Source organism: Gorilla gorilla, chromosome 12 (assembly GCF_029281585.2).
Source record: "Gorilla gorilla gorilla isolate KB3781 chromosome 12, NHGRI_mGorGor1-v2.1_pri, whole genome shotgun sequence".
Classification (NCBI taxonomy): Eukaryota; Metazoa; Chordata; class Mammalia; order Primates; family Hominidae; genus Gorilla; species Gorilla gorilla.
Window position 1 is genome coordinate 44517480 of NC_073236.2, and position 25275 is coordinate 44542754.

Here is a 25275-nt window from a genome sequence, read left to right on the forward strand (position 1 = left end):
CAAGGCCTTGAAATTTGTGGTCCAATTGCTTGCCTGAAAAATTTACCAATTTATACTCTCCTTATACAGACAGTTTGATAAAGAAAACTACCTATTTGTCTCATGAGAAATGAAACTTTATAAGCAAAGGAGAAATATACAGTCTCAGAAGACTTTGAATCTTGGAGGAAGTGAGTTTTTAGAAGGATGGTCTGAGAATATGTGCATGCCTTTACATTTTAAATGAAAGATATGGCTGATTGGATTAAAAACAGAAAATAGATATAAATTTGGGTAGCACAGTAGTTGCTTAGACTTAGAAGATGGTGAATTTCTTACCTGAAGTTAATTAGCTAAAGATTAAACCTATTAGAAGGAAAGATAAAGGGTTTATATTACTCTCTCTCCCTCCCTCTCTCTCTCTCTCTCAAACCCAGCAAGCAGCTAAATACCAAAGTAATCACTTCTAGGAATGCAAAGGAGAGAAGATCCATTATCCAGTAGACAAATATGAAAAATGGGACATATGGTGAGGGGAGGCACTTTTCTCAAATCTCATGAAAAGAAAAGGATTAATTAACTTCAAGAGGACGGAACAATTTTGGGAAAGGAGACAGAGCACAAAGTGTATTTAAAGCAAGGAGGCAAAAGTGTTGCTGAGCCCCAGTCAACAACTGCTCAGCTCTCGCCTCCAGAGTGTAATAACTAGCGGGAAACAAAGACAGAAGACTGTTAGGGGCAGGAGCAGCACCTGGCCATTTACGGGATGGTGTCAGTGCTCAGAACTTAGAGATCCTCTGTGAAATACAGGCAGAAAAAAATAGGGGGAAAGGACATTAACAAATAACAGACATTAAAGAGCAAGTGATGATAGCATGAAAAGAACTAAGGTGGTTAAATGAAATAAAAGACACAACATTCATTTTTTATGACTGCTATGATAAAGTCCCTCAAAGTTGGTGGTTTAACAGAATACAAATTTATTATGTTACAGTACTGGGGGGTCAGAAGCCCAGAATGAGTCTCTCTGGGCTGAAATCAAGGTGTCAGCAAAGCCGCTGTCCTTCTGAAGACTTCGGGGAGAATCAGCTCTGGGTCTTTCCCAGCCTCTAGAGGCCCCGCATTCCTTGGCTCATGGTGGTGTGGGATTCTAGCCTCTGAGCCGTCTGCACATCTCCTCTAACTTCTTGCTCCTTTATAAAATCACATTGGGGCTACCCAGATAATCCAGATGACCCCCCATCTCAAGATCGTTAATCACATCTATAAAGTCCCTTTTGCCATGTAAAGTGCCATATTCACAGGTTCCAAGGATTAGGACGTGGGCGTCCTTGGGCAACCATTGGTCTGCCTACCACAGACACTAAACACATCTGAGATCTCTGGATTCCAATAGTTGGAAGTGATGTTTCAGGGAATCCTGGACAGGCTTCCCAAGTGAAGCTTAAAGCCCCTTTCTGTCTGTAGGCAGAATAAATGATGAAGGATCAGAAAGGAAGCAGAATCATGGGGATGGTAGTTTTAAAAATCAACAATAGATCAATGAGAAGAACAAGAAAAAAATATTGGGAATTCAGAGAAAAAAATTATCCCAGATGGACAAGAAGCAAAGAACGTTGGACTTTCCCTCTGTAAGATATCACTGGTGCCATTTAGAATCAAGAATCAGTGCATTAGTGGAGAATTAGTGAACCAAAGCCCCAAGAAGGAAGACCGCCCCTGACTTTAACGTATGTTCTCTGACTGGTCATCTGAATTCATGAGAAAATGTTCAGTGTCATTTTGGAGAAAGTGAATAGATTAAAGTTTATTTGTCCATTTTGACAACTCTTTTTCATGTTGGAGTAATGTGGAAGACCACAGGCATGGATGTTAAACAAACTCTTTAACATATAGCTGTACGTGACAAGGGCAGGAAAAGTCCTGGGTGTGTGGGGAGTAAGAAAGCCAAAGGTCCTAGCATTTGCCTAGGTGGCCACTAAATATCCTGGGAGGAGACTGGATGTAGGAAGTAAAAATTCCTTCCAGAGAGAGGGGCCGGAGGAATACCACAGGGTGGCTTCTGGCAGAGATCTCTTGGCCACAGTCTTTGCATAGGCTAGGATTCCATCTGTAATAGCCACTGTAGCACTGATGTTTCAAGCATTATGCTATAGAGGCAAATATCTTTATCTTTGGTTTTTAAGGTGAAATAAACATGATCTCTCTTTTTCTCTCTCTCTCTCTCAAATCCAGCAACTAACTAAATACTAAACTGATCACTTTTAGGAAAGCAAAGGTGATTACAAGATTGTAAAACAGGACTGATTACGGACTAAGGTTATCAAGTAATGGGAAGAATATAAAAAAAGAAAAAAATTGAGGATAAGTGAATTTATCCCCAGATACTTTCTTCATATTTGTTATTGAAACAAAGAATAAATGAATTGATTCTAATGGAAAGAAAAACTAATATCATAGAGATATGTTTCTATAGTATATTGAATATAATTCAGTCCTTATCTATATATATATTTATTTTTATTTTTTTTTTTTATTTTTTTTTTTTGAGACAGAGTCTTGCTCTGTCGCCAGGCTGCAGTTCAGTGGTGTGACCTTGGCTCACTGCAATCTCCACCTCCTGGATTCAAGCAATTCTCCTGCCTCAGCCTCCCAAGTAGCTGGGACTACAGGTGCCCACCACCACGCCCGGCTAATTTTTGTATTTTTAGTAGAAACAGGGTTTCACCGTGTTGGCCAGGATGGTCTCGATCTCTTGACCTTGTGATCCGCCTGCCTGGGATTACAGGCGTGAGCCACCGCACCTGGCCAATCCTTACCTATATTTGATGGATAAGAACAAATCCATCAATTGAGGAAAAAAATACATAGTTTCCAGGAAAAAAAGGACAAATTAGATAAGCAATAGAGAAGTAATGGAGAAGTTTTAAATAACTCAAAGAATTGTAAAATTAGAAATAAAATGTCCAATCATTTTGGAATGACTCCATTCTCATTAACCATGCAACATAACATATGGACTCATTTTGAAATTATCTCACTTTCATTGGCAAAATTCAAATAAGTAATTCCCCTCCAAAATGAGTTCTTACTAAATCTTTATTGTCAAGTGGCATGTATATCTTTTTGCTGAGCCAGGGAAATAAGTAAGTGCTGAACTTACACTCACTGCCAACTGATGAGAAAAAAATGCTGGAGGACTGCCATTTTAATGGAAGAAAATGAAAGTTTACTCTATATTAAATCCTGAAAGGCCTTAGCTCTAGCACAGGGAATGTCAGACCAAGGTCAGTCTACTGGGGGTATAGAATCTCAGTGCAGGGTGGGAGCAGATTTCAACTCACTAGACATGTTTTCTCTATAAAGAATTCCAAGCTCTTGCTGCTTTGGAAGCAAAACCTTAAGATGTAGGAAAATATGACTACATGTTGGGAATATCACCAATGTAAAAAAGGGCTAGCAACTTTCTGACGCAGTTCCAAATGAAGCAATTTGTTGAATGTAAGTGAAACATTTTGCTGTCCATTCTGTCCTTGGAACATCTGTGCTGGGAAACAAAGTGCATGAGAGACCACTGTTTTGGGCTGGCCTCCTGCACTGGGCCCTAGGAGATCAGGCCAAACCAGAATGGAGTCACTGGTGCTAAGTGCCATGTAATCAAATTGAACATTGAAATAGGACAGTTTTCCTAAAAACAGGAGATTCTAGTCAACCTGATTCGGTATAATAAGGAAGTCCCGTTTTTTTTTTTTTTTTTTTTTTTTTTCTGAAACAGGGTCTTGCTCTGTTACCCAGCTGAGTGTGCAGTGCCATGATCATAGCTCACTGCAGCCTCAAACTCCTGGGTTCAAATGATCCTCCTGCCTCAGCCTCCAGAGTAGCTGAGACTGCAGGTATGTGCCACCACACCGAAGTAATTTTTAATTTTTTTGTAGATATAGGGGTTTCTCTGTGTTGCCCAGGCTGGTCTTGAACTCCTGGGCTCAAGCCATCCTCCCACCTCAGCTCCCTGTAGGATTAGAGGTGTTGGGGCTGTAGGCCCTTGGCCCCCTAATTGCTAAAAATCGCTGACATGAGGCACATTGATTAATAGGAGAAAAGGCATACAAATTTATTTAATGTGCATACACAAGAGTCTACAGAATGAAGATGTAAATTCCCAATGAGTTAAGAAACTTGTATACCATTTCGAGGTTACAGAAAGACTAGAGGCTTAGATTCTGGTAAAACAGGGTGTGGGAGGTGGAGAAGAGGCTTGGCTGCAAAGGAGGACTTGTTATGTAGATGAAGCCTCCCTCAGACAGAATAGATGGTAAACTGTTTGTTTTCAGACTTTTAAAGGTGTCAGATTCTCAATGTCTCCTGGATCTGGGGAAAGGAGCAGAAAGGGGAGGGGCCTGGATGCATTAACAGATTCTCTACAGATGCACATTTTTCCCACTTGATATGGTTTGGCTCTGTGTCCCCACCCAAATCTCATCTTGAATTATAATCCCCATAATTCCCATGTGTCAAGGGCAGGACTTGGTAGGAGGTGACTGGATCATGGGGGTGGTTTTCCCCCATGCTGTTCTCATGATAATGATGGATTTCTCGGGATATCCAATGATTTTATAAGTGTTTGACCATTTCTCCCACACACACTCTCTCACCTGCTGCCATGTAAGACGTGCCTACTTCCATTTCCACCATGATTGTAAATTTCCTGAGGCCTCCCCAGCCATGCAGAACTGTGAGTCAATTAAACAACTTTTCTTTATAAATTACCCCATCTTGGGTATGTCTTTGTAGCAGTGTGAGAACAGACTAATACACCACTTAAGGCAGCTTTGAAAGGCCACATCTGTCAGGATGCCTAGGTGGCAGCCATTTCAAAATATGCCAAAGAAATATATTTGGGGGCAAAATATTTTCATTTTCTCCATAGATGTGAGTGATTGTGCCCAGTCAGTCCCCTCTGTTTTGAATCCTATAAGAAAAGTAACTTCGAAATGACCAATCTTTTTGTTCCCTCTGTCTGCATTTCTCAGCCCTTTTCTGTCTGTAAAGCCAAACTCCTCTGCTCAGATTATCAGAACACTCATTCTGTTTTACAGAATAAAGTGTTGCCTGATTCTAGAATCACAAATATAGGCCAAGTAAGGTCTTTAAACTAAATTGCTGTGATTTTGTCTTTAGACATTGCCTAGGATTCAATCAGAACACTTTGGCAGCTTTGGTGTGCCTCATAATCTTGTATTTCTTCATGCCCTTTTGCTATTGTCTGTCTGTGAAGATGGAGGTGAGATAGAAATTTGGTAGAACTTGTTTAACAAGACACAGGTGTTAATCAAAAATAAAATTCTAGGGCTGGGCAAGGTGGCTCACGCCTATAATTCCAGCACTTTGGGAGGCCCAGGTGGGCGGATCACCTGAGCTCAGGAGTTTCAGACGAGCCTGGCCAACATGGTGAAACCCCGTCTCTACTAAAAATAAAAAAAATTAGCTGGGTGTGGTGGTGGACACCTGTAATCCCAGCTACTGGGGGCACTGAGGCAGGAGAATCACTTGAACCCAGGAGGCAGAGATTGCAGTGAGCTGAGATCACGCCATTGTACTCCAGCCTGGGTGACAAGAGCAAAACTCTATCTCAATTTAAAAAAAAAAAATCTGAGCCCCTCAACCAATTGAACAGACCCCACCTCTCAGCCAAGTGCCTTTCTAAGTTAACGTGAAAAACTAGGTCAGGTCATGATGGGAAGTGGGGGTCAAACATGCCTCATTTTACTCTCCTCCCTTTGGAAATCAGGCACACCTGACCAGTGTTAACATTAAGAGACCTTAAGACTGACAAAGCAGACTCTTTGTAGCCATAAGATACCAACATGATGGATAGTAGGCCCTAAAAGAAATCAACATAATTAAACCCAAACTATATTTATTTGACATGTTTTGAAATGGTCCTCATATATGTCTCTTGTGGGGAAAATCTACATTCTGCAGAAAACCCCTTTCTTTTTCCAGGTCTTTTTCCTGATTTAGGAGAGAATTAAGAGTCTGACACCTTTTTAAGTCTGATAAGAAATATTTACAACCTATTCTCTCTGAAGCCTGCCACCTGAAGGCTTCATCTGCATAATAAAAACCTTGGTCTCCACAGTCCCTTATCTTAACCCAGACACTCCTTTCTATTGATTGCAGGTCTTTAAATAAACTCTTTCAACCAATTGCCAATCAGAGAATCTTTGAATCCACCTATGACTTGGAAGCCCCCTCCCTCCACTTCCAGTTGTTTCGCCTTTCCTGACTGAACAAATCTACATCTTACATGTATTGATTGATCTCTTGTGTCTCCCTAAAACATATAAAACCAAGCTGTAGCCCGAACACCTTGGGCACAAGTCCTCAGGATCTCCTGAGGCTGTGTCACGAGCGTGTCATTAACCGTGGCAAAATAAACTTCTAAATTGATTGAGACCTGTCTCAGCTACTGTTTCATTTACACGGGTCACAAAGACCTGCTGATAAAACAGCATGCAGTGAGAAGCCTGCTAAAACCTGTCCAGCCTCTTTACTTTTTAATAAACATACTTCCTTTTTTTGGTGGGGAGTGGGGGACAGAGTCTGGCTCTGTTGTTCAGGCTGGAATGTAGTGGCATGACCTCAGCTCACTGCAACCTCTACCTCCCGGGTTCAAGTGATTCTCAAGCCTCAGCCTCTCGAGTAGCTGGGATTAGAGGTGTGCACCATCACACCCAGCTAATTTTTGTATATTTTGTAGAGATGAGGTTTTGCCATGTTGGCCAGCCTGGTTTCAAACTCCTGGTTTCGAGTGATCATCCACCTTGGCCTCCCAAAGTGCTGGGATTACTGGGGTGAGCCACTGCACCTGGCCAAATAAACATACTTTCATTTTACTCTGTCTGCTTGCTCTTGAATTCTTTCTTGCATGGAGCCAAGAACCCACATAGCCTCCTAGGCTGAACACCAATTTTGGGATTTGCACCATGACAGAGCTGGTGGTAGTTTTAGAGGTAGAGAACAGGGCAGCTTGTTGCCGACGGGCAGTGGAAAGGGATGTCACTGCGTACATGTGCTTGTATACATAATTATTAAATAAGGGGAAAGGGATGTAGGTGGAGGAGTTTTGGCCATTTCATTGGCTTGTTCTTCTGAATCCAGGAATTTATCCTATGGCCTCCTATAACAAATGGTTTTAGATATGATTCTTGACTTCCATCTAACTTACAAATAGCAAAAATAATAATATTGCAATGGTCGTATCAATCTCTTTACACAAAGGAAGACATTTTCCAGTAAATTCGTTACTATTTGTCTAATGATGAAATATTTTTCTGCCTTCAGGTGATTTATTTAATTTGCTATGGTTATAAAACTCCTACAGTTCATTCCCTGGGCCCCATTTCCCACTAAGATGTCATAGTGGGACAATAGTGGGCTCTGAGATCAAATAAATGCCAAGTCCTGCTTGGGGCTGGCTGGCTGCTCTACCTTGCTAAGGTATTTAGGAACTCTGACCTTGCTTCCTCCCCTGGAAACTGTGGAGATAGAAAATGACCTCTGATCTAGATATGAGAATCAAGTGCACATATGGCAGATAACAGAGAACCAAGAACTGTGGTTTCCCTTTCTAAGAAAAGGATAACATAACAAGTCCCTTCTTCTGGAATGGGTAGAACTTATGCCCAGGCTCTTGAGGTGCTGTGGAGTCCCCCACATGCTTGGGCAAGGGAGCAAAGCTTGAAATGCTTTATTCATTCCATCCTAGCCTTCCCTGCTTCCACTTTGTTTGTAATTCTTTTTTTTTTTTTTTTTTTTGCCATCTTCTATCAGCATCCTCTGCCTAATTAAAAAAAAAAAAATCTAAATGCCCTATCAGACAGTTTGACTTGAAGTCCCATGGGAATTTAACTCAATTCATTGAAAAATTGAACTCCAAACCTGAACACCAGCCTGTATATTTTATTATCTTTTCTTTTTTTTCAAGTTTCTTACAAACTAGTGAAACTTTCTTAGGAGCTGATGTTGGTTTCATACCTTCCTTCTCCAAACCCCTTCCTACCCTCCTAAGCTATTTATTCTGGATTTCATTTTTTGAAACTATCCCACATCTTTCTTAGAAACTCTTTTTATTCCTATAATTTTAACATAATACATTTAATACATCTCATTTGCTGTCAAAGTTATGTTCCTTGGAAATGGCTTCCTGTTTAAAATGCCCCTTCCAGATGTGTTACCAGTTTTATTCCATAGAGCAGAAGTTGGCCAGTTAACACTGTGATCCTTCAGGGCAGGGTAAATAATTCAGTGGTAATCCACTGTGTGATTTTTCTTTTTTTCTTTTTTTTTCTTTTTTTTGAGACGGAGTCTTGCTCTGTCACCCAGGCTGGAGTGTAGTGGCACGATCTCGGCTCACTGCAACCTCCACCTTCTGGGTTCATGCCATTCTCCTGCTTCAGCCTCCCGAGTAGCTGGGACTACAGGTGCCCACCGCCACACCCGGCTAATTTTTTTAATATTTTTAGCAGAGACGGGGTTTCACCGTGTTAGCCAGGATGGTCTGAATCTCCTGACCTGGTGATCCGCCCACCTCGGCCTCCCAAAGTGCTGGGATTACAGGCTTGAGCCACCACGCCCGGCCCACTGTGTGATTTTTCAAGCCAGTGTCCTGAAAATCAAGGGTCTTGTTTTCACATCCAACTAATATGAAGGCTAAGGTTCACAAACTGGTATTTGAAACAACATTTCTCATCCTCCCAGCAATTCACAGCTTCAAGAATGTTTATCAGCTGCTGACATTGGGTGAGAGACCCAGTGGATGCCTTGCTTTAAAATCGTGAGGAGATAGTAAACACACATTGCCCTAACTGAGCCTTGGAATTCTTTGAGGGATAACTAAAAGTCAACAGCAGAAATTATCTGCACTACTAATTACACATCCAGGGACTTGGGCGAAAGGTCTTATTGTGAGGAATTGTGAAACGTTTTGTCTACCAAGGTCAGCCCTGTCCTGACATAACTTGCTGGATACAATTATAAATGAATTAGATATGACAGCCTAAACCCTCTGTTAACTCCAAAGTCACAAAAGACTCTATACAATAAATTCACAACAGAATAGACACATGAAATCTGATTTTAAAATAAAAATATATGACTTTGTTTTGCTTGGCTCCTACCAAACTTAAAGCATTCTGTCCTTTCATGAGGTTGTAGACAGCTTTTCTCTAGAGAAAGCCAGAAAATTCTCTCCTTTACTGCCTAGAAAAACTTCAATAACCAAGAACTGGCATAAAACCTGCCTTTACAAATCTCCATTTCTGGTACAGAGTGACAGGAATATGAGCCCCAGCATTCAACGAATCCCCTTTGTGTATTAATAATCCTCAAACATGGCTGTGAAAAATTATGAAGCATGCCCATTTGTGGTGCATCATCCTTAGCTGCGTGTGATTGGTTTGTTTGCCTCCTGGTTCTTTGAGTATACTGATCTGCATGTCAATTTGGGAACAGGGTGAGAAGCTGTTGATTTTAGGGTAAAAAAGTTAAGAATATTTAATGGCTACATTTTTCTCAATTTCTTCCCTTAAATCGATGAAACATAGAACTCCTCAGTTTTTTTTCTTATGTAAAATCCATCTAAAGTAGTAAGAGGTAATGCTCACCAAATGCTTTCCATGCACCAGGTACCACACGGGGGTCTTGCATCCATTTATTCACTTACTCTCAATAACAGCCTTATGAGTTAGGTACACAGAGATATAAAAGAAACAGGGCCCTTTAAAAAATGGTGTCTTTGTCAGTTTTGTGTTGCTATAACAGAACGCCCAAAACTGAGTAATTTATAATGAACAGAAATGTATTGGTTCATGGTTCTGGAGGCTGGGAAGTCCAAACTCCAAGACCAACGTTTGGTGAGGGCCTTCTTACTGTGTCATCTCATGGTAGAAGGTGGAAGGGCGAGAGAGAGAGAGAGAGAGAGAGAGCACCAAACTCCCCCTTTTATAGCAAACTCACTCCAGTGATAGTGATAGTGGCAATGCACTCCACCCTCATGGCCTAATCACCACTCATTAGGCCTCATCTCCCAACACAGCTGCATTGGGGATTGTTTCCAGAACCAGCTTCTTGGGAAATACATTCAAACCATAGCAAATTGGTTCCTGGGAAATTAGCTTTTATATGAAAACCATCAAGAACAGCATGTATGTGCCTTGCACTAAATATTGCCTCCTGACTTAGCTTTGGGACAATGAAGAGCTGAATGTGCTTGCCATTTCAATCATTAATATGCTACAAAAGACTGTAGTTAATTAGAGCAGAGTGTCTCAAACATTAATATCTACCCAACTCACCTGGCAATCTTGTTAGAATGCAGATAATGTTTTCATGGGTCTGAAGTGGGGTCTGAGAATTTGCAGATCAAGCTAATGCCACTTTGCCACTTCTCAGAGCACACATGAATTGTGGAGAACCAGAAAACAGACTTGATAGAACCACAAGACAGGAAGGGCAGCTACTGAGCATCTTCAAGATGACAGGGATAACTGCCCAAGGTTCACAAATGGCCAAGTGAGCTAACCCAGTGGATGGTTTAGGGCAGAACTAGGGTGAGGCATGACAGGCACCAGGGCACAAAATCCAAGGAAACCCCTGCTCTCAGGTACCCATCTGCCTGTGAGAGTGAGTGTCGTCTTCAATTTGTGTCATAGACATTTTGGTTGCCTTCCTCTAGTTCCTGTTCTGATTTGCTTATCAAATCAACCTCATCCAGATGAGAGATCTTACCTCATACTAAATTTTCCTGGTAATTCTGGGCTCCGGTGGCTCTGAGTCACAGAGAGAGAGAGGAGTGGGGCAGCCTGGATAGCACCCAAGACCCTCCTTCCCATGTCAGAGACACTGTCAGCTGAGATTACTAGATGGGCTCCAAGTGAGGTTCTGTGAGGATCCACACAGTGTGGATGCTGAAGCCATTCCGTACTGTGCCCCAGAGAGTTATACTACTTATGTGGCATTCTCCCCAGGGAGCCTTGCATTGTAGATTCTGGTTTTATTTGCTCAAAGTTATTCATTAGGCCGGGACATTCTGTTAATGGCATTTAATAAATAAAGTCTCTTCCTCCTAGCAGATATTGTTAGTCTCTTTCCCCATTTGTTTCATTGCCACAAAGCTCAGACCAGAGGCATTCTACTGTAAAGCAAGTGAATGGATACAAGGCCAGCAGCTTCCACTCTTTCCTCCTGTCTCCTTGAGGCACAACTTTTATGTGTTCAATGATTTTTGGCTCACTTGGTAATAGTATTATCGGCAGTTTGCAGGAAGTTTGCATAATTCACACAACTCATGTAAGTGGAGGAGTCAGGAGTAGTTCTCAGCAGTTGACTCCAGAGCCTATGTTTTTAATCACACAATGGACTCCTTTATAGTCTGTGCTGACCACAAACCCTCCTTCCTTCCCACATCTTTCTGGGTCTGTGAGCCTGGCCCATATGGATGGCATCAATGGGTTTCCTTGACCTCTAGCCTCTTGTCGACTTGGGTCAGTGGGGATGGGCAGAGATCGAAGAGAGGAGAAGATGAGACTGGGCATTTATTCATCCTGATCCCCTCCTCCAGGGTCACCTCAGGCTGGACTCCATCCCTGGACTAGGTCACAGGTGCTCTCAGGTGGCCCTCTCTGTGAACTGGGTTTGAGTGATCCCTCTTTCTCTTGCCTCTTCAGTTCCAGAGGTGCTGTCCCTTATGGTCTCCAACACCACGCCCAAACCTTTACAATCATTTTATTAAACTTCCTTGAATGATGCAATCTGAGTGTGATGTCTGTTTTCAGCCAGGATTCCCCCAGTTGGACTCTCACATACCTGTGGACCTCAAGTGCTCCTTCATATGTGTTTTCAATGAACTTCATCCAAACCACATCAAATGGCTGTGTATAACACTAAGGAAATGTCATATTGTCTCCTAGTCCTCTACCATGGTAAGCTAAACTTTCATATTTTGAAAGTTCTCCCTTATTTTTAATGAAATAAGCTGTATGTGTCCTATATTGCACATGAATCTTACTGTGTGGGATGTCACAGACAGTGACATTCAGGATATTTTGAGTCCTTTCTTCCTCTCAGCTCTCCTGGGACATAGATTAAAACTGTCATCTTCAATTAAGAGAGAAGCCAACTCCAGCAGAAAGCCCGACTTTCTCAAGGTCACTGCAAGTTGTTGACGAGGGCAACATCCAGGCTCTGGCTTCCTGCCTTCCCTATGGCTTTCTTAGACTTCTGCAGAAACCCAGAAGTGTGTCCATTTTCTGCCTGGTATGATTAGTCCATGGGATGAATTATATGGAAAACAAAAATAACTGGCATAAATATCCCTGATGAATATAAAGGCAAAAATCCTTAATAAAATACTAGCTAACCAAATCCAACCGCATATCAAAAAGATAATCCATTATGATCAAGTGGGTTTCATACCAGGGTTGCAGGGGTGGTTTAACATATATGTCAGTAAATGTGATATGCCACATAAACAGAATTAAAAACAAAAATCACATGATTATATCAATAGACATAGAAAAAGCATTTGACAAAATCCATCATCCCTTTATAATTAAAACCCTCAGCAAAATCAGCATAGAAGGTACATACCTTAATGTAATAAAAGCCATCTATGACAAACCCACAGCCAACATAATACTGATTGAGGAAAAGCTGATTTCCATCACACTTTATTGAAGAACTGCAAATGGACTGAGGCAGCCCTAAATCTGAGCCTATTGTGGTTGCAGATGTTGTTGGAAATCGGTGACCACTCTGGGAAGCCCACTGGGGCTCTTTAGGCAGCTCCTCCCCTCTCGTCACCCCAGCTCCTCTATTCCCACTATAATTAGAAATTTTTCATGGCCCCGAAATAGCAGCATGGAACTCTGCAATGTACCAATTCGTAAGTGCCATATTTACTACGTATTTGTAAATCACTCTGGATACTAATTGGATCTTAACTGTATCTGTTTGATTGTTTTTAACAGAAAAAAGTGAAGTTTATTCTTTAGGAAATAAGTTTACAACGGACCACATGTGTGATTCTAGACAAATTTGCTTTGAACATTTAAAAACGATAAGAAGACATGACAGACTCCTTGAGGTGTCCTCAGAATGTATCTCAGGGACAGAATCAAGCAAGAGCTGTTTTAGCTTGACTGCTTGGGGTTGCCTGGGGCTTGTTTACCTTTTTTCAGAGGCAATACAGGGCAGGGGTCCTACCCTGCTCTGATCCTTAAGAGACTCACACTCCCCCATCCCACTGTGTCCAGTAGGGTCTGCAGGTGAGTTTTCATCACGTTTGTGTGCTCCTCCCTCTGCGGTTGACTTTGCACCTTTCTTCCTGTCCTGGACTGTCAGCAGGTGTTGTTGGAGGCTGGAGAGCTACCTGAGTCTCACTGAAGAATTTTCACTATAAATGAAGGCACTGCAGTCTCAGACTATGACAGCAATTGATATTGTCTGTTTCTACCATATGGAGACATTAAGATGTTTTACCAAGTATCATGGTATTTTAGCAGCCTCTGTAAATAAAATGCAAAATGCTGCAGCCCAGCCTCTTGTTTCTGCGCTGAAGGCTGGGAAGAGAGACAAGGGCTGACATGGAGGATGTGAAATCTATAAAACTCTTTAAGCTTCACTTGGCTGAGGGTTGGTAGTCTCCTCCCTGGCCAAACTGTCCGGAAGAATTGTAAACAAGAGATACATTTGCTTGATTTAAGTTTTACTCATCATTTTATTATGAAGAAATTTAACCGTATAGCAAAGTTGGAAGAATTTTACGGTGAACATCTGTGATATGGGCTGAATCATATTTTTATGTTAAAGTCGTAACCCCCGGTATCACATAATGTGACTGTATTTGGAGATGAGCTCTTTGAATAGGTAGCTAAGTTACCATTATGTGTTAGGGTGGGCCCTCATCCAATCTGACTGGTGTCGTTATGAAGAAGAGGAGATTAGGACATCCACATGCATAGAGGGAATATCGTGTGAAGACACAGCAAAAAGGCAAAGAAAAAGGCCTTAGAAGAAACCAGCCCTGCCAGCAACTTGATCATAGACTTTTAACCTCCAGAACTCTAAGTCAACAAACTTCTGTTGTTTAAGCCACTCAGTTTGTTATGGCAACCCCAGCAAACTCATATGAGCCATGTGATGATATTGAACTGTAAATCCAAGGTATGTGTGTGAATCCGTTTCCTCCCCAGGAGGTTCCATGGCCCCCGTGTGCATTTGTCCACCCCATCCCAGGATCCTTTGAACTGAGTATGAAGCAGGGAAGCCTTTATAAACATGGAAGGAAGCCTGACTATGTTATTTCCCCTAGAACAAAAGGTGTCAATCTACAGCCATCACCTAGATTGCACTGTCATTATCCTTGCTTTATTATGTGTCTACTCTCCACTCCATCCCTCTGTCATCCATCTTCCCACTTGGTTTAAATTTACATAAGCCCAGAAGCATGTTAGCTGGAAAAGTCATTCTGACCTGAGAATAAGCCCCTGATAGCCCTCTCTATCCCAAGGATTTCAGGCTAATCTGGTCACTGAAGTTATTCAAGGTGGAGCCTCAAATGGAACTTCAGAGAGAAGTGGTCTCATTGCAGTCTGCTGCTGATAATCTTCACAGATATGGGTAGACAAGCTTCTGGAACCTTGGTTCAGTACTACCGTGTGAATTTTAGGGCACTGCTCTTGTTAGAAGTGAACCCCTCTTCAATAGCTATACTGAACTGCCAAGGACAGGCACCTGTGGCCCTCCAGGGAAGATACTGGAGGGAGAGATTCCTTTCATTTTTGTCTTTTGAAAGATACTCAGTTTGTCCTTCTTGTGATCTTTTTCTTAATCAATCATGCTTGACACTGAGTATGTGTACTCATCATTGATATCAGTGATAATTGTGCATTTTTGATGCACAAGTAATTTAAACAGATGAATAAAAACAATAACTTTTTTCTTTTCTTTGATCGGGAGGGTCTAAATTCTAATGCTGTGCCTCACTGATCTCTCTTTGAAAATTCCTGTGGTACCTATCATCCATATCACTGATCTTGGCCCTTCCAGTCCACTCAGTGTCACTCCACTTTTAATTTGATCTGACTGTTGGTTGCAAAATCTTAGAAGGCCCATCCAGTCTAAAGCATACTACTTGTTCCTGCCCCATCCATCCAAGGTCCATCCCAGTGCACATACTAGGTCCTTACTAAACATGTTTTGAATGAAGGGCCTGATGGAAGCATTTCCATCTATCTTTTGTGGGAACCAATACCCAAAGCTTCACTGATCTCCTGCTAGTCTGTCTGTCAGAGATCATGGCTCTGGGGTCTCTGTAGGAGACAGACGCAGAGTGAAATGATCCTCATGAGTTAAACGGGCAGGTGACTGCAGTCAGTTGATGCCTCTGTGACCAAAGCTTTTCCTCTTATTAATCATTGTCTCCACTGCTCTGCCCATCTAAAGTCTCCCTTCAAGGTCTAGCCAGACACTTGTGTCTCTAAAGCCTTCCCTGAATACTCCATCCAAAGTAGTACATGGTGGCAAAGAACAACCAGCCAGTTTCTGATAATATATCTAATAAATATGATATATAAATACATACATATATGTACACACACATATATATACACATATGTAATATGCTTTTTTACCTTCAACATTTTTACATTTGGCAGTTTGGTTTCAAGTATAGTATAATGTTACTGTTAGTAGTATAACAGATATGCCCCCATCACAGGTAGAGGGTACACATTAGGTCACATTACTTTCATTAATCAAATTTAACTCCTAGGAGCCTCCATTCTGCCAAACCCAAGAAAGCATTTTGCTTCTTTGACTTCCTGGGTGATAAATTAATCCAGGATGTTAGTTCTTATGTTTAGTGCCTTGTAGAAAGCTGGAAAATCCACTAAAGCAGAATCTCTTAAGCTTCCATGTGCATGTAAAGCCTCTGCAGACCTTATTGAAATGCAGGTTCTGATTTGGTGGGAAGGAGGCCCAAGACTCCACGTATCTGATGACCTCCCTGCACTGCCACTTTGTACACCACATTCAGAGCAGCAAGGCAAGAGGAGGCCCTATCATGGCATTGCTGAGCTGTGTATATCTGGTCCCCCAAGCCCTATTGTATCCCAGGGCCCTACCTGCTCGTGGTGGGATTTACTCAGGTGGCTGAAGGCTGCACTGCTGTCACTGGTGTGTCAGCGACAGACATCTCAAGGCTCCCTCTAAAGAAAGTCTCTTGCATACAGTACTATGGTCACTCTGTAACTCCGAGGACTCAACCCCCACCAGTACAGCTTTGTACACACACACACACACACACACACACACTTCCCCCAGGAAAGCTCATAGTGTTAGCATTTCCAGCATGACCACATGCTGTAAACAGAATGAGTCTTCTCCCTTCACACTCTAAACCCGAAAGTAGAGCCTAGGACTATTCTAGGCTTTTCTCTCTCTTGTGCTGTAAGTGACTTTCAGGTCCCTGATGTCCTTGATTGCCAGATTTCTTATATGAAGTCATCCCTGTTCTTCAGAGGTGTGATGATATTGAAGGTGTGTGTGTGTGAATTCCTCTCCTCCCCAGGAGGTTCCATGGCCCCTGTGTGCATTTGTCCACCCCATCCCAAGAACCCTTGAAGTAAATATGAAGCAGGGAAGCCTTTATAAACATGGAAGGAAGCCTGATTATGTTATTTCCCTTGGAACAAAAGGTGCCAATCTACTCTCTCTGTATGTATGTTACAGGAATCACACACACTCACACTAAAGGCCACAGGTAGAATTCCTCTCGAGCTGCACCGTAGAATTTGGTGGTTAGGGTTACATGCAGAAGTGTGGCTAGTCTAAATTGAGATGAGTTGTGTGGACCCAGAAAATCTGAGACAGGTCTCAGTTAATTTAGAAAGTTTATTTTGCCAAGGTTGAAGATGCGCGCCCGTGACACAGCCTCAGGAAGTCCCGAGGACATGTGCCCAAGGTGGTCAGGGCACAGCTTGTGTTTATACATTTTAGGGAGACAGGAGACATCAATAAATTTATGTAAGAAGTACATTGGTTCAGTCCGGAAAAGTGGGACCAATCGAAGCAAAGGCAGGAAGACGCCGAGCGGGGAGGGGGCTTCCAGGTCACAGATACATGAGAGACAAATGGTTGCATTCTTTTGAGTTTCTGATTAGCCTTTCCAAAGGAGGCAATCAGATATGCATTTATCTCAGTGAGCAGAGGGATAACTTTGAATAGAACGGGAGGCAGGTTTGCCCTAAGCAGTTCCCAGCTCGACTTTTCCATTTAGCTTAGTGATTTTGGGGGCCCAAGATATTTTCCTTTCACAGTTGTAACTGTAAAATACATGCAGAATTTCAAAGAATTTAGTAAAACAATTAAAATAAACATAAAAAATATATCTCATTGATAGTGTTTATATTGGTTATATGTTGATGGAGTGGAGAGGATAAAAACTTTTTTTCTATCCTCTCAGATTCAGTACCTGGGATGAGCAAATTCTACTGGAAAAAGAAAGATTAACATGAGAAAAGGCACATACATTTTTATTGATGTTAATATTTTTATGTGCACAAGTACTGCACAGAAAAGTATAAACCCCAGAAAGCTGTTAGACTTGGGGGCTTAGATACATTTTTTTTTTTTTTTGAAACGGAGTTTCACTCTTGTTGCCTAGCCTGGAGTGCAATGGTGCAATCTTGGCTCACCGCAACCTCCGCCTCGCGGGTTCAAGCGATTCTCCTGTCTTAGCCTCCAGAGTAGCTGGGATTACAGGCATGCGCCACCATGCCCAGCTAATTTTGTATTTTTAGTAGAGACAGGGTTTCTTCATGTTGGTCAGGCTGGTCTTGAACTTCCAACCTCAGGTGATCCGCCCACCTCAGCCTCTCAAAGTGCCGGGATTACAGGCGTGAGCCACCGCGCCTGGTTGATACCTTTTTAACAATGGGTTATTGATTGAGGAGAGGTGACTGGACAAAGGAAAGAGTTGAGGCTTCCAGGGCTAATAAGTGACGAGGAAATCTATAGGGGGACCAAATGGAAGGTTAGGGTTATTTTAGTAAGGTTTAATCGGTGCTGGCTCCTCGTATCCAGTGATAAGGGTCACCCTCTTCATTGTAGTCCAGGAGAGAAGGGAAACCTACGCTCTGATTTTAGGCAGAAAAGGAGAGGGCAGAGAGTTCATCTTGCTCCTGCCATTTCTCAGTTGCCATCAGCTCAACATAATCAATATGCCACAGTAGCACATTTTTGGGTGGCATATCCTAATCCTCTTCATTGAAATGACAATATTTTGAATGCTTCAGGTTAAATAAAATACCTCATGAAAATTGATTTCATCTGTTTCTCTTTATTTTTTAATGAGGCTAATAGAAAATTTTAAATTACATATGCAGCTCATATTCCATTTCCATTGGACAGAGCTGCTCTAGGGAGAAAACAGTTATTTGTTAAGCAAATTATTTTGGACCCTTGGAAAGGGAGAAAATAGTCCACAGAGTAAGGCATGAAAAGAAAGGAGGAAAACCACTGAGCTGGAGATAGGAGCTTGAGTTGGCAGAAAGAGCAGAGGACACTTGTTAAAAGCAGGAAATCCAAATATTCATTTACATTGTTTGCAAGTTAGTGATGCAAACCCTCTTTGTCCCTCTTGAATTTCAGGAAAATCTGCTCAGAGGCTTTCAAGGAAAATAAAGGGTAAGAGGCTGGTTCAGCTCTCTCTGATGTGAAGTGGGGTTATAAAGCCACAGATTGTTAAGTAGTGAGTGGCAATTTGTCAGAAGCAGAAAAGTCCAAATCAGAAGCCTGTACGCACAATGAGAGCCTCCAGAAAAATGCAGAATTCTTAGGGAGACAATTGAAATCATTAAGAAGCCATGGAATGGGCTTGTGGGTCTTGCAAGTGGGGCAGCCTTACAAAAGGGGTCACCCAGATGTCATTTTCTGGACAGTAGAGGCTCTATCAATGAACACAGCATAGTTTCCAGCACTTTCTTATGAAAATTTGCAAACAGTCATCAAAGTTGAGATAATGTTATAATAAGCACCCATATACTCACTACCTAGTTCTATCGTTAACATTTTACTCTCTCTCTCTCTCTCTCTCTCTCTCTCTCTCTATATATATATATATATATATATATTTAATTGGCCAAGTGTGGTGACTCATGCCTGTAATCCCAGCACTTTGGGAGGTGGAAGCAAGAGGATCACTTGAGCCAAGGAGTTTGAAACCAACCCTGGCAACATAGAAAGCCCTCATTTATACAAAAAATAAGAAAAATAGTCAGGCATGGTGGCATGTGTCTGTAGTTCCAGCTACTTGGGAGGCTGAGGTGGGAGGACTTTTTGAGCCCAGGAGTTCGAGGCTGCAGTAGGCCATGATTGTGCCACTGCACTCCATCCTGGGCAACAGAGTGAGACCCTATCTCAAAAGAAAAAAAATTACACATCTATTTCTTTATCAAATCCTCCATTTATTCATAATTCCTCTTATTTTTGATGCAATTTGAAGTAAATTCCATACATCAGTATACATCCTTCTAAATAGTGTGTGGCTGGGTGCAGTGGCTCACATTTGTAATCCCAGCACTTCGGGAGGCCAAGGCCGGTGGATCATCTGAGGTCAGGAGTTTGAGACCAGTCTGGCCAACATGGTGAAACCCCATCTCTACTAAAAATCCAAAAATTAGCCGGGCATGGTGGCGGACGCTTGTAATCCCAGCTACTTAGGAGGCTGAGACAGGAGAATTGCTTGAACCTTGGAGGCAGATGTTGAGAAGTAGCAGGACTGTGCCATTGCATTCCAGCCTGGGCAACAAGAGTGAAACTCTGTCTCAAAAAATTAAAATAAAATAAAAATACCGTAGTGTGCATATTGCAGGGGATCAAGGTATGCCTCCCCAAAATATGCCACTTTGGCCTAAGGATTATTTTGAGCCATAGACAATTGAGAATCAATGGATGCAGGAAGAGTTCTCTTTCTTCCCCCTTTTCTGCCTAAAAGAAGGGCATAAATTTCCCTTTGTGAGGTGTTTCTCTGTCCTATACAAGAAAGATGAGAGCAACTCATCACCAGAGACAGAGTTGGCATCAACGAGTTTACATAAACAGACTGAAGGAAAATAACATTCAACTTCCATTAATTTCTCACATAGGTAGGTGTAAAGGTAATGCAGTTTCTGCCAAAGTAATGACAAAACTGCAATAAATTTTGCACCAACCTAATATTTCCTGTCACTTTCCCATAATTTATCACTCCTAGAAGCTCAAACCTTTTTTCCTTTGTTAAAATGATTAAAATGGTATGTAAGCCCCAAGTCTAACTGCTTCTTTGAGTTTCACTTCTTTTCTGTGAACTCCCATGTGTGTAAAACATTAAAACATTTTGTGTTCCTGTCCATCTGTCTTTTTGCATTCTTTGTTGTTATTGTCGTTTTGTTGTTGAGACAGAGTCTTGCTCTGTTGCTCAGGCTGGAGTGCTACGGCACGATCTAGGCTCACTGCAACCTCCGCCTCCTGGGTTCTACCAATTCTCCTACCTCAGCCTCCCAAGTAGCTGGGATTACAGGCACGTGCCACCATGCCAGGCTAATTTTTGTATTTTTAGTACAGACGAGGTTTCTCCATGTTGGCCAGGCTGGTCTGAAACTCCTGACCTCAAGTGATCCACCCACCTCGGCCTCTCAAAATGCTGGGATTACAGACATGAGCCACCATGTCCGGCCAATCTGTCTTTTTTCAGTTAAATTTACAGCCACTGTAAGTTTTAAAAAGCAACCACTCTTCTGATTTTTTTTCCCACCATAGGTTAGTTTTGCCCTTTCTTGAAATTCATGTAAATGGAATCCTACTGTGTGTACTCTTTTGATAAGGCTTCTTTTACTCAGCATGATATTTTGAGATTCATCCTTGTTGTTGCAAAGCACAACATTCAAAGGCTTTCCTCACTCAAGCAAGCCAAAACAATTTTATTTCTACTGGACTAAGCATTCAGTATGAAACTTAACATAAAGACATAGACCATCATCATAGTTCTTCTTACCCAATATTATCTTTCTGATATTGTTAATAGTAGAAAGAAATATCTGTGGACACCATAGTATCACTTCAAATGTTCATGAAGAACAACAATACTAAAACATTGTGTCTTCCTTTTGAGGACATTTGATAAATTCCTCAACCATAAATAGATCATAATGCTTCATTAATTTAGTGTATTCATTTCTTTTCTGATTTTTTTATTGTAAAATGCACATAACTTAAAGTTTACCACTGTAACCATTTTTAAGTGTACAGTTCAGTAGTATTAAGTACAGTTAGATTGTTGTATAACTATCACCATCATTTATCTCTAGAACTTCATCTTCCCAAATCAAAATTATGTACCCATTAAACAATAACCCCATCCCCCATTCCTCTAGCCCCTTAAAACCACCATTCTACTTTCTGTATCTATGATTTTGACTACTCTATCTGCCTCATGCAAGTGGAATAATGCAGTAGTTGTCTTTTTTCCACTGGTTTATGTCACTGAGCATAATGTGCTCAAGGCTCATTCATGCTGTAGTGTGTGTTGGAATTTCTTCTTAAGGCTAACTGATAAGGAGAGACTTACTTTTGTCATTTTGCTATTTGTTTTCTACATGGCTTATAGCTTTTCTGTCTTTCCTTTCTTGCATTACTGTCCTCTTTTGTGTTTAGTTAATTTTTTATAGTGAAATGTTTAAATTCCTTTCTTATTTTTTGTGTGTATTCTGTAGCTATTTTCTTTGTGGTTACTATTGAGATTATCTTTAATATCATAAAGTTATAATGCTCTAATTTGTATTTAAACCATCTTAACTTCAATAACATATGAAAACACTGTTTCTTTACATCTCTGCCTCTACCCTTTCAGTTGTTAATGTACCATAATTACATCTGCATACTTTGTATGTTCAACAACATAAACCAATTGTTTTTAAAAGTGAATTAGTCTCTTAGATTATGTATGAAACAAAATGTGGTTACAACCCAAAGTTACAGTAATTCTAGCTTTTAGACTAATCATTTCTTATTTTGTTTTTTAAATAGTCTTTTATACACACCGAAAATCATGTGAAGAAAGAGAGAAGATGGTCATCTATACACCAAGTTAAACGACCCTCAGAAGAAACCAACCCTATGGACAACTTGATCTTGAACTTCTAGCTTTCAGACCTGTGAGAAAATAAATTGCTGTTTTTTAAATTTAAAAAAACAGTCTTTTAAATCATGTATGAAACAAAGTGGTGTTACAAACCATTGTTATAATAGTACTAGCTTTTGTAATTGCCTCTTTGTCCATCTTTACTGAGATCTTTATTTCTTCATATGGCTTTGAGTTACTGAGTAGTGTCCTTTTATTTCAACCTGAAGAACTCCCTTGAGTGTTTCTCTTAGGGTATGTCTAGAAGTAACAAATTACCTTAGCTTTCGTTAATCTGGGAATGTTGTAATTCTCCTTCACTTTTGAAGGACAATTTTTAACAAATATAGAATTTGGGGTTGATATTTTTATTTATTTTAGCACTTTGAATATATCAGCCCACTGCCTTTTGGTCTCCAGTATTTATGATGAGACTGTCTTTTTTTAATCTCATAATTTATTATTTATTATTTTTAAATGTTTCTAGAAATATAGAGTAATTAAACATATTTGTGGGATATACATGATATTTTGATACAAGAATATACAATGTGTAAGCTGTATATTCAATATACAATCAACGATCAAATCAGGATATTTATTAGGATATCCATCAACTTGAACATTTATCATTTCTTTGTGTTGGGAGTATTTTAAATCTTCTTTACTAGCTATCATGAAATATAAAATATTTTATTGTTAACTAGTCATTCCACTGTGTTATCAAACACTAGAACTTATTCCCCCTATCTACACTATATCTTTGAACCTATAATCTTATTGATGATCATTTTATGTGATGAATCACTTTTCTATTGCAATTTTCAAGACTCTGTCTTTGGCTTTTCACAGTTTGGTTATATTGTGTCTCAGTGTGGATCTTTTTGAGTTCATCCTACTTGGAGTTACTGAGTTTCTTGAATATTTTTACTTATGTCTTTTATCAAATTTGTAAAGATTTTGGCCATCAATTCTCCTAATAACCTATCTTTCCTGTTTTCTCTTCTGTTTCTTAGCCTACCACCACACATGTGTTGTTCTGCTCAACAGTGTTCCAGAAGTCCCTTAAGCTCTGTGCACTTTTCTTCAATCATTTTACTTTCTGTTCCTCAGATTCAATGATTTCCTTTGTCCTATTTCAAATTTGTTGATTCTTCTTCGTTCTCAAATCAGCCTTTCAATCTCTCTAGTGAATTTTTTATTTCAGTTATAACACTTTTTAGGATCAAATTTATTGTTTCTTCATAGATTTTCTATATGCTTGCAAATATTTCTATTTTGTCCTTATGTCATTTTCTTGGCTTTTTCTGCATCTTTTGTTAGCTCTTTCGGTATCTTTAAGATAATTGTTTTTGTTTAGTAGATCTGACATCAGGTCTTTTTCAGGAGCTGCTTCTTTTTTTTCCCATTAAAATGGGCCACACATTCCTTTTCTTTTGTATGTCTCTTGATTTTTTTTGTTAAAAATGGACATTTGAAGCTAATGATTTGATAACACTGGAAATTAGGTTCTCTCCCTTCCCTGAGGTTTACTGGGCTTTTGTTTTTGGTTTTGTTTTTTGTTGTTGTTGCTTACTGTTTTTGTTTTTTTAATTGTTGTAGGCTGTCTCAGTGCTGAGGGTTAGCCTGAGGTGTAAACTTAAGGTCTTCTCAGGTCTTTCTGAGCCTGTGCCTTTCCCTGGGCATACATAGTCACCTTCCAATATCCCCCATATATGCAGTCACTTCGGAATGTCCCAGTCTCTAATGGATGGCTCCCAAAACGGGAGAAGATAAAAATTAAGGAGAAGAAAAAGAATGCTGGGCTTTTAAGTACCCTGGAAGTCACCTCAGCGAGAGAGGGGCTAGCAATAATGAGTGTGGGGCAATAGCAATGGCCACCTGCCTCTTTGTCTGTACTTCTGTGATGAGAAGCAGCAATTAGTAATCACAGCACCAATACTTGGAGGACTGGGTCCTTATTGCCCACCCTGGCTCCCACAAGCTGTATGCAGTCTTCTTCAGGTCATAGGCACAGCTGCCTGCCATAGGGCTGGGGCGGTCAATAGGTAGTTACTACTGTGCTGAGTCTAAGTTGACCAAAACTAACTGAAATTTACTTCTAAGACATTCCCTGGAAGTTGCAAACCTTCAATAGACTCCAGAATTCCAAAATAGTTACATCAGGCAGATTCTGCCAGTGCAGTTGTTGTCTGGATGGGTAAACAGATTCCTGGAGCTTCCTATTTCAGCATCTTGCCAGAATCTTCTCCCTATGTGTATTTATTTTATCACGTCTTGAGATAGTTTTTGTTTCAGAACTTTGCTATCCACTATGCTGAGTAGAACTTCAAGAGCTGTCCCTGTGTCTAATAGACTAGAAGTGGTAGATTTCAGCCTGGGAGTACACAGTGCGGTCACAACCATCCATATGGCAGGAAGTAGTCTACTGAGTTTTTGGCTGCCATGATTCTTTGGCATTTCTGGTTTGGTGGTCATTGATTCCTAAATATTAAAGTGGTTCCTAGCATGTATCAGTTGTTTGTTTGCTAAATGACCTTAAATGTTCTGATACTTGCAGAAATGAAAAAAGCTAGTTTCTCTGTCAATAAGACTCTGATCTGAATGTGAATAAATATGCATGAGCAGTAACTTAATGCACATCTGGAAAATATGCTTTGTTAGAAATCTATCACTATTTTTTTTAATTTGGAGAGTTTTTCTCAAGAACAATAGAATGTAATAAAATTTAAGGAAGTGCATTTTACAAAAAGTATCAAAGACTTTATTAAACATCAACTCTTTACTTGAAGAAATAATGTTGTTTAAAAAAATCAATCTTGTGAATTTTCTCCTGGGAAGTTTGTCAGTGATTTCTTTCTTTCTTGTTCTTTTTTGTCCTTATATAAAGTAACCAAGCTTTATTCCTATAAGCTGTAAATTTTAACAGAAAGCAGATTCACATGTATTTATTAACATTCCTAAATTCTCAACACCACTTATTAATCCCTTAAAAACGATTCCTTCTTTATATGAAGATAATGGTAGTCATAAAGACATACATTATAGTTTCATTATGATGTTTGTGCTTTGTCTCA

The 25275-nt window shown here is 40.4% G+C and overlaps 1 long non-coding RNA gene across 3 annotated transcripts in view; it reads left to right on the forward strand.

The window, feature by feature from the left end:
* LOC109025754 (uncharacterized) overlaps window positions 1-25250 on the forward strand; it is a 201597-nt gene extending 176347 nt beyond the window's left edge. Inside the window, exons 4-5 of one of the 3 annotated variants that reach the window (XR_010129886.1) lie at window positions 11814-11960; window positions 22105-25250. This is a non-coding gene — a long non-coding RNA (uncharacterized lncRNA). The remainder of the gene's footprint in view (window positions 1-11813; window positions 11961-22104) is intronic. The other 2 variants (XR_008677285.2, XR_010129884.1) reach the window with 2 other exon arrangements.
* The last annotated feature ends 25 nt before the right edge of the window (window positions 25251-25275 follow it).